Source organism: Myotis daubentonii, chromosome 11 (genome assembly GCF_963259705.1).
Source record: "Myotis daubentonii chromosome 11, mMyoDau2.1, whole genome shotgun sequence".
Taxonomy (NCBI): domain Eukaryota; kingdom Metazoa; phylum Chordata; class Mammalia; order Chiroptera; family Vespertilionidae; genus Myotis; species Myotis daubentonii.
In genome coordinates this window covers 2,925,575-2,935,035 of record NC_081850.1, presented here as the reverse complement: position 1 = coordinate 2,935,035, position 9,461 = coordinate 2,925,575, and the positions used below count along the sequence as shown (strand labels likewise).

At 47.9% G+C, this 9,461-nt stretch overlaps 1 pseudogene; it reads right to left on the bottom strand.

Annotated features, from left to right (window-relative positions):
- Window positions 1-257: 257 nt before the first annotated feature.
- On the bottom strand, window positions 258-1,443 carry LOC132212718 (nucleoside diphosphate kinase, mitochondrial-like; annotated as a pseudogene).
- Between the last annotated feature and the right edge of the window lie 8,018 nt (window positions 1,444-9,461).

The following is a 9,461-nucleotide window of genomic DNA, read 5'->3' as shown; positions in this document are numbered from 1 at the left end:
ATCAAGGGCACGGGCCTGGGGTGCAGGCAGAGAGGCAACCAATCCATGTGTTTCTCTCTCTCTCCCCTCCCTGCTTCCCTCCCACTCTCTAAAAACATCAATGGAAAAAATATCCTCGGGTGAAGATTAACAAAACAAACAAACCAAATAGTGGTTTCTGGTTAAGTTGGGAAAAAATATTGAGTCAAACCCTCCGTTCCCAACTCTGAAAATACAAAACCAACACTTGCAGTATTTATGTGTTTAATATTATTAAAACAACTGCCGCGTACCCACGGGCTGCTGCCTGTCAAGCTGTCTTCTAAGCTGCTCTCTCATTTCATTTTTCCGCAGGTCTGTTAGCCAGATGCTTTGCTGTTGTTGCACAGCACAGTGAGGTTTAATGCCTCCCCTTTGGGGGGGGGGGAGGTTAAACCATCCACTTTGGGGGAGACTCCAACATCGGTCTGGCCTGTTGGCTCGGAAAGGCTTTGGTCCCAGCTCTCGGTGGTTTAGGTACCAAAGGGCACATAAGGTTGGCCCAACTGCTCTGGGCTGAGCAGGAGGGGCGCGGGGAGGCGGGATGGGGGAGGCGGGCAGGGCAGGGCAGGGCAGGGCAGGGGTGGGCGCGAGTCCTCGCGGGTCCAGGCGGAGGCGGGGCAGCCGCGGCTCAGGCCGGGTGGAGGCTGCTGCGGTGGCCCTCGTCCGCCCAGTCCACCAGCTCGCTGCTCCGGAACCACAGCTGGATCTCCCTCCGGGCCCCCTCCACCGAGTCGCTGGCATGGACGACGTTCCTTCTGATGTGGAGGCTGAAGTCTCCTCGGATGGTGCCTGGGGCAGCCTCGGCCGCGTCGGTGAGCCCGACCATGGCCCTGGAGGCGCGGACCACGCTGGGGCCTTCCCAGACCATGGCCACCACGGGGCCCGGCCCGAGCGCATGTGGCTGAGGAGGGCCGCGTAGAAGGGCTCCTCGCGATGGCGCCCGTAGTGCTGGGCCAGCACGCTCTCCGGCGCCTGGAGCATCTTCATCCCCACCAGTCGGAAGCCCCGCCTCTCAAAGCACTGGATCACCTCGCCCACCAGCCTTCGCCGCACCCCGTCTGGCTTCACCGTCACCAGGGTCCGCTCCCGGGCCTGGGAGGGCTCCCCGGAGCTGGGGCGCACAGGCAGGCCGGGGCCCCGGGCCCATGGGCCGCACAACAGCTCCTTCAGCGCTGCGCGCCCGAAGAGGCCGCTCATGGCGCCCGGGCCGTGGGCCAGCGCTGGCTCTGTCGGTTGGATATTTTTATTAAAAAAGTGAGAACACTAGAGCTCGGAGAAGTGATTTGTCTAAAGCCATACAGCGGAGCCGGGTTCGAGTCCAGTTACTGTTTCATGTTACAATCACTTGTAACCATCTTGCTATATCATCTCGTCCTATTCAGTTAAAACGTGAGCAACACTCCTTCCCAAAGAAAAAAACAATACACTCAACACCCATTTTTGATAAAAACTCTCAGTAAGGTGGGAGTAGAAGGATCATACCTCAACATAATAAAAGCCATATATGACAGGCCCACAGCCAACATCATACTCAACGGACAAAAACTAACACCATTTCCCCTAAGAACAGGAACAAGACAGGGATACCCCTCTCACCACTCCTGTTCAACATAGTACTGGAAGTGTTAGCCATTGCAATTAGGCAAGAAGAAGAAATAAAAGGCATCCAAATTGGAAAAGAGGAAGTAAAACTGTCCTTATTTGCAGATGACATGATATTATACATACAGAACCCTAGAGACTCCATCCAAAAGCTACTAGACTTAATACATGAATTTGGCAATGTAGCAGGATACAAAATTAACCCCAAGAAATCTGAGGCATTTCTATACACCAATAGTGAACATTCAGAAAGAGAGATTATAAAAACAATCCCGTTTACCATTGCACCAAAAAAATTAAGCTACCTAGGAATAAACTTAACTAAAGAGGTAAAAAACCTCTACTCAGAAAACAACAGGACTTTGAAAAAAGATATAGAGGAAGACATAAACAGATGGAAGAACATACCGTGTTCATGGATTGGTAGAATCAACATCATTAAAATGTCCATACTACCCAAAGCAATCTATAAATTCAACGCACTTCCCATTAAAATACCAACGGCATACTTCATAGATCTAGAACGAACTTTCCAAAAATTCATCTGGAATAAAAAAGGCCCAAATAGCTGCAGCAATCCTGAAAAAGAACAAAGTAGGTGGGATCTCAATACCAGATATCAAGTTGTATTACAAAGCCACTGTTCTCAAAACTGCCTGGTACTGGCACAAGAATAGGCATATAGATCAATGGAATAGAATAGAGAGCCCAGAAATCGGCCCAAACCAATATGCTCAATTAATATTTGACAAAGGAGGCAAGAACATACAATGGAGCCAAGATAGTCTCTTCAATAAGTGGTGTTGGGAAAATTGGACAGATATATGCAAGAAAATGAAACTAGACCACCAACTTACACCATACACAAAAATAAACTCAAAATGGATAAAGGACTTAAATGTACGACAGGAAACCATAAAAATTCTAGAAGAATCCAAAGGCAACAAAATCTCAGACATATGCCGAAGCAATTTCTTCACTGATACAGCTCCTAAGGCACTTGAAACGAAAGAGAAAATGAACAAATGGGACTACATCAAAATAAAAAGCTTCTGCACAGCAAAAGAAACCATCAACAAAACAACGAGAAAACCCACTGTGTGGGAAAACATATTTGCCAATGACATATCTGATAAGGGCCTAATCTCCAAAATTTATAGGGAACTCATACAACTTAACAAAAGGAAGATAAACAATCCAATCAAAAAATGGGCAAAGGACCTAAATAGACACCTTTCAAAAGAGGACATTCAGAAAGCCATGAGACATATGAAAACATGCTCAAAGTCACTAATCATCTGAGAGATGCAAATCAAAACAACAATGAGGTACCATCTCACACCTGTCAGACTGGCTATCATCAACAAATCAACAAATGACAAGTGCTGGAGAGGATGTGGAGAAAAAGGAACACTTGTGCACTGCTGGTGGGAATGCAGACTTGTGCAGCCACTATGGAAGACAATATGGAGTTTCCTCAAAAAACTGAAAATGGAACTCCCATTTGACCCTGTGATCCCACTTCTAGGAATATATCCCAAGAAACCAGAAACACCAATCAGAAAGGATATATGCACCCCTATGTTCATAGCAGCACAGTTCACCATAGCTAAGATCTGGAAACAGCCTAAGTGCCCATCAGTAGATGAATGGATTAGAAAACAGTGGTACATCTACACGATGGAATACTATGCTGTTATAAAAAAGAAGGAACTCTTACCATTTGCAACAGCATGGATGGAACTGGAGAGCATTATGCTGAGTGAAATGAGCCAGGCAATAAAGGAAAAATACCACATGATCTCACTCATTCATGGATAATAGTGTCCATTATAAACTTTTGAACAATAATAGACACAGAGGCAGAACTGCCTCAAACAGATTGTCAAACTGCAGCGGGAAAGCCGGGGAGGGTGGGTGCAGGAGGTAGGGGGGTAAGAGATCAACCAAAAGACTTGTATGCATGCATATAAGCATAACCAATGGACATAAGACACCGGGGGATAGGGGAGGCTAGGGGAATGTCTAGGGTGGGGGGAAAAATGGACACATATGTAATACCCTTTGTAATACTTTAAGCAATAAAAATAAAAAAAAAGATTCTGGAAAACACTCCTCCTTGTAGACAATATAACCAAGTGCAGTCTGATATGTGGACCCGGACTTCTGTGTGGGGATGTACCTCACCTGAGAACTTGTCCTGGGGTTGTATGGGGATCACACTCTGACACACACCAACTTGGCCACCTCCATGTCTGCTTGAAATGTCCTGCGGAGAGCTTTATTACAGAACTTAGGGGTTGGATATATGGAACCTATGTGAAATGTATTCCTGGGCGGTCCGGGAGGGATGATATTTTAGACTTCATTATTCAATTATAACTTACCAAAACACAATTTCTATTTAACATTCACAAAACTATGGAAGTCTAAAAGACCTTCAAGTTCTTTACCCAAAATTACGTACGGTTGGATTTGAGGACATATGTGATCCTCAGTGTGAAGGTCTGGGCACAAGCAAAATTTCCAGGGAGTATTTCAGACTTGTAAGGTAGTGGACCTGGTGAGACCAAAGTCCAAGTGTCCAACATGAAAGGAGACCCAGCTAATATCTGGGTTACAGATGAAACACGCAGAGCATTCATTACGGTAAATAAATATATGCTATGCTAAAAGGCAAATTGGAAAACAGGCTAGGAGAGTAGGGCAGAAGGACCTAGAGGCCCAGAAGAGATGGAGGGAATCTGCTGGGCTGGTTGGGGGGCGGGGCAGTGGACAGACCCTCTTGAAGGTGGACCCACCCCCACTCTCAGAAACCCTCTGTGACTCCACAGTGCTTTGTGATGCAGGCCTGGCTATAAAGCCAAGAGTCGGAGCTCTCAGAGCTCAGTTGCTTTAAGGAGCATTGTTGTTCGGAAAATGGGACTCAGTCTATTTCTGAATAGCCTTCTAGAGTTTTATCTGAGCTTCTTCTGCTCAGAACGTTTATATGGTCACCTCAACATCATTTCCATCTTGGTGTTGAGCTCGTTCCTCCTCTTCTTCATTTTTTTCGTGGGAATTCCATCCATCCCAACTTTCTGGAAAAATGAACATACCCCAAAAGTAACGAACCCTGAGTGAGTGAGCCTCCAAAGAGTTCTTCATTGTTGTTGCCATTTCGATTCCCACATTTCTCAATGAGTTTGGATGAGTCAGAAAGACACTGAAGATGGGACATCTGAAGAGAGAACAGAACCTCGCTTCTCTAGGGGAAGAGACCAGGCAGGGCTAGGGGTTCTGGGAGGACTCAGGCTTCCACCTGAATCTCACAGATCATTGAGGTGTGTTGACAGGTTTCTGGCTCCAAACACAGGGATTCCCTAGTCCTGGATCCAGATATGCAGAGACGTGGCAGTCTCTGTAGGACAACAGAGTTAACCAGCACTTCATCCTGAGTCATACTGCCCTGGCAGGCATCACTTAACCAACCATTGTGTCGGGCTGCTAAGCAGGGAGGGCTGAGCCTCTGAAGCCCCTGAGTGAGCAGAGACTGCAGCCTGAGCACCATCAGGTTACTGGGTCCTATCTGAGGGGACAGAGATGGACTGTAGGCCTCAGATTATATGCCGACCTTGAGCAGAGGACCTCTGAGTATACCGAGTGTGGACCCTACAAACAAAGTCCTTCTTTTGAGTTTTTACAAAAGGAAAAATTTTAAACATTTTAAAGCTTTAAAAATGGTAAAAGGGACACAAAGTTCTATTAGTTAAAATGTACTTGGTTGGCTCAGGGAGACATTAATCTTAGATATCAAATGTCTGAGTTTCCTAGGGGGAGGAGGAGAGAAATGAGGCCTAATCACCCATTCATTCCTTTTTGTTCTCAGCATCGGGTCAGAGCCAAGAGGAGAAGGAAAGGTGGGACACGGAAAGGCAAGGTTCTGCCTATTCCACCTGAGCTCCCCAAGGGTGACCCTTCTCTCTCCTTCCCATGAGGTACCAGGTCCACGGTCTCTGTCATTTGGTAGATGCATCCCCTCTCATGAAACAGAACCCTCAGAGGAGAGGCTCATGGAAAGACTGGACCTGAGATACTGCTCAGATTCCCTGCTCTGCTTTCCCTGGGTAAGAAGCAGTGAGGTACCTGGGCCATGGGTGTTGCCCAGTAGATGTCGAGAGTCAGAAGTTCTGTCTCCTGACTTTGAGAAAGTACTCTGGCTTCAGGATGATCAGAATCTTCTTTGTTGTGACCTTGGCCCCTCTGCTTCAGAGTGGTTTTGAGCATCAAACGCAATCCTATCTCATACTAGAGAAACATGGTAATTAACCATAAATTCGCTACCCTTCCCATTGGGCTCATAAGCGAGATATGCAAATGAACTGCCAATCAAGATTGCGGCTGGCAGCCAGGCAGCTGAAGGGAAGAGGAGGCTTGTTTGCTCCAGTGATGGAGGAAGCCAAGGTTCCCCGCCTGCCGCTGACGGCCTCTGAACTGATCTCTAAGAAACAATGTTACAATTATAGACACTAAACAAACTCCAGAAACCTGCTTTCATCCACCCGGGCCTCGGAGCTGGAGCTGAAACAGTGTTTTAATTATAGAAACCAAAAAAACCCAGAGACCTGCTTTCAGCAGCTGAGGTTTCAGAGCTGGAGCCAAGCCTCAGAGCTACAGCCAACTCTCAGCTCCAGTGACAGCCATAGAAGGTAAATAAATCCCAGAATCAAAAAAGGAAAGAAAGAACAAAAGGAGAGGTTGGGAGCTTCAGTCGCCCGCCAGCCTCAAAACGGCCCTCAGCCCCCCACTCAGACGGGCCAGGCACCCAAGGGGGACCCCCACCCTGATTCAAGACACCCTACAGGGCAATTCATCCGGCCCACACCTGTGCACCAGGCCTCCTTCCTATATAGTAAAAGGGTAATATGCCTCCCACCGGCAGGATCAGCGGTGCATCGAGGCCTCCTGAACCAGGGATCAGCAGAGCGGCGAGGCCTCTTGGCCCCTGGAGCAGCGTGACTGGGGGCAGCGCCCAAACCCCCTGATCTGACCTGCTCTGTGGGTTACAAGGGGTGGTGCCCCAACATCCCTATGGGCCCTACTGTGTGCATGATATGGGAGAGCTCCCCAACCCCCATATTGGCCCTGCTGTGTGCATGACTGAGCGGCGGCCCAACCCCACAATCTACCCTACGCAGAGAATGACTGGGGGTGGCATCGCAACCTCTCGAACTGCCCTACTCTGTGTATGACAGGGGTTGCGCCCGAACAACCTAATCGGCCCTGCTCCTAGCCTGACCAGGGGCTGCACCTAGGGATTGAGCCTGCCCTTTGCCACCAGGGAGAGGGCCTAAGACATCAGGTTGTTATCTCCTGAAAGGTCCCAGACTGTGACAGGGCAAAAGAGGGGCTGAGGGACAACCCCCACCACCCCACGCCACTGCACAAATTTTTGTGTACCGGGCCTCTAGTAATACATATAAAAGTACTTTATCAATTAAGCAACATACATATGGGGTGGAGGGCACCTTATTAATATTATCATTGACCATTTGATTTCATTTACTAATTCTTGAGGGTTTCAGAGTCTATTATCCCAATGGTCTCCCATAAAGGGACCCCTGTGTAATGCCTATGTGTGTACCTTCATTACATGTAACTCACTCCCCTGGTTCCCAGGTTCGAGATATCACAGCGAGGACGATGACAGGGAGCTGATTTATTTCCTGAAAAGGTGACTAGTCTTTCCCCATTTTCCCTGGTCTCTCTATAACATGTTCTGTGCAATTCCAGGGATTCAGTGGAGCCTACCCTAGTCAGGGTAAAGGTTGCCATAGGAGGGGGAGTGTGAGTGAATGCTTGGGATGAGTGCAACTGAGTGCATTATGAAGTCATAGATGTGGAGTGAGAAGGGGCAGCAGGCTTCAGGTGGCCCCACCCTCACCAGGACCTCCTTTCCTTGTTCTGGTCCTGGCTGCATCTTTTTACCTCCTGTCTCCTGCAGCACCGTGGGACAGAATTATGACATCACCCGCGTTCGTCAACTTTTATGTCCAGACTCCTCCTGTGAGGTGTGTAACAATGCAGCCAGTGAAATCAATCGGCTTTGCTTAAAGGCTTTGGAAGCTTCTACTCCATCTGGGTCTCCTGTGGCTTCCACAGCTCCTGTGATAGCTTCTGTGACTGAGCCATCATTCAATCAGTCCTCTGCTTTCTCAGGAGTCCCTCCAGGAGAACCCATACCAACTCCACTGCCTGAACCTTCCCCACCATCTCCCTCCATTCTCCCCTCTAACTCAATGACAACCTTGGGTAATTTTCTGTCAGCCTCACCACCGGGTCAAACTGTGCCTCCACAGCCAGTGCACCATTCCTCACCTCAACCCAAAGACTTGTGCTCTTCGACCTTGACCAAATATGATTTACATCAAGGGTTTCTTGCCCCCCGTTCTACCAAGATCTCTTTTGGGGCAGACCCTGAAGCCAAACTTATAGATCCTAGTCATCTCTTATTTCTCAACCCTGATGAGCATGACTCAGCAAAGGAGTACATATATCCTAAGACCTGGGAAGACAACATAAAGAAAAATCTTGCCCAGCTATTCTGGGGTCTCCCAACTCTGCATAGCGAGTCCTTGTCCTCTGCTATCCATGCCTCAGGTGCATATTCCATCTTCTTCAATAGCATCTCAAATTCCTTCACAGACCAAGAATCCCCAGGACTTTCTGATTTACAATCTCCATCCTTGGCAGAGGTCCAACCTCAACCCTTGCCTCAAACCCTGCCTCAGTCCCAGCACTTACATCTCACTCAGATCCAAACCCAGGCCCACCTTCAATCCCCACTCCCAATCCTACCATCCAGTCCCATTACCCAGAATAAGGTCCGTGAAATGAATGTCCACATACCCAGTAATGAATCAGAATGTCACACATCATCTGAAACGCAACACCTGGAATGCAGTGTGTTGCTGAAAGAACAGGAAAGTTTGTGGGGTTTAACCTCTGTGGCTCCAAGTTCTAAGGCCCATGTTGCAATCTCCATCGATCCGGTAGAGTTTCCTCTCAGCAGTGAATTTCGAGATAAATTTGAGCATCACCTTAGAAAGAGGCTCATCCAACACCACCAGGGCCAGCCCTGCATGATCAATGGGTCTCTGTCACTAATGAGGCCTCTGAGCAATTGCTCAGGCATACTTGAGTCAAAGAGCAGTTCTGGCCTCTCACAGATCTCTGTGCAGAAGGGCCAGAGTAGTGAAAATCCAAATGTTGGATTGAGCCAACCAGGGAGCTTCTATGAGAGGAGCTCAGAAATGTTTCAAATAGAGGAGAATGAGGGGAAGGAGGAGGGACACAGCCAAGAGAATGATCCAAAAGTTCATCTGCTGAGTGATTCAAAGTCCTCCTCACATAAACACGTTGATATCCAAGGCACACTCGTAGAGGAAATCCAAAAAATTTTGAAAGCCAAACTGCCTCTTACAAACACCATTAGTGGCAAAAAAAGTCAGATACATTCTCTGATAGGCAACATTCAACCCCCGAAGCTGCCTGCAAGGCGAGCAGGGACCCCACAGGAGACAAATAATAACGGTGTGAACTCTAATGAAAGAGCAGAAATACGACAGGGCGCAAATAGGGAGAAATCAGAACCTGCTTCCAGGCCCAGCATGTCTAGGGAGATAGTCAGGGCTGAGAGGCTCAAAACTCTTCAACCCAAAACTAGTGGCGTCTTGACAACCAGCAAGCCAGGAATCTCCCAAAAGATAGAGAGAGACACCACTGTGACCACTGAAAACCCACCATCTAAAATATCAGATCTAGCTCCTACCTTATCAGAACTTAGAAAGCAACTAATT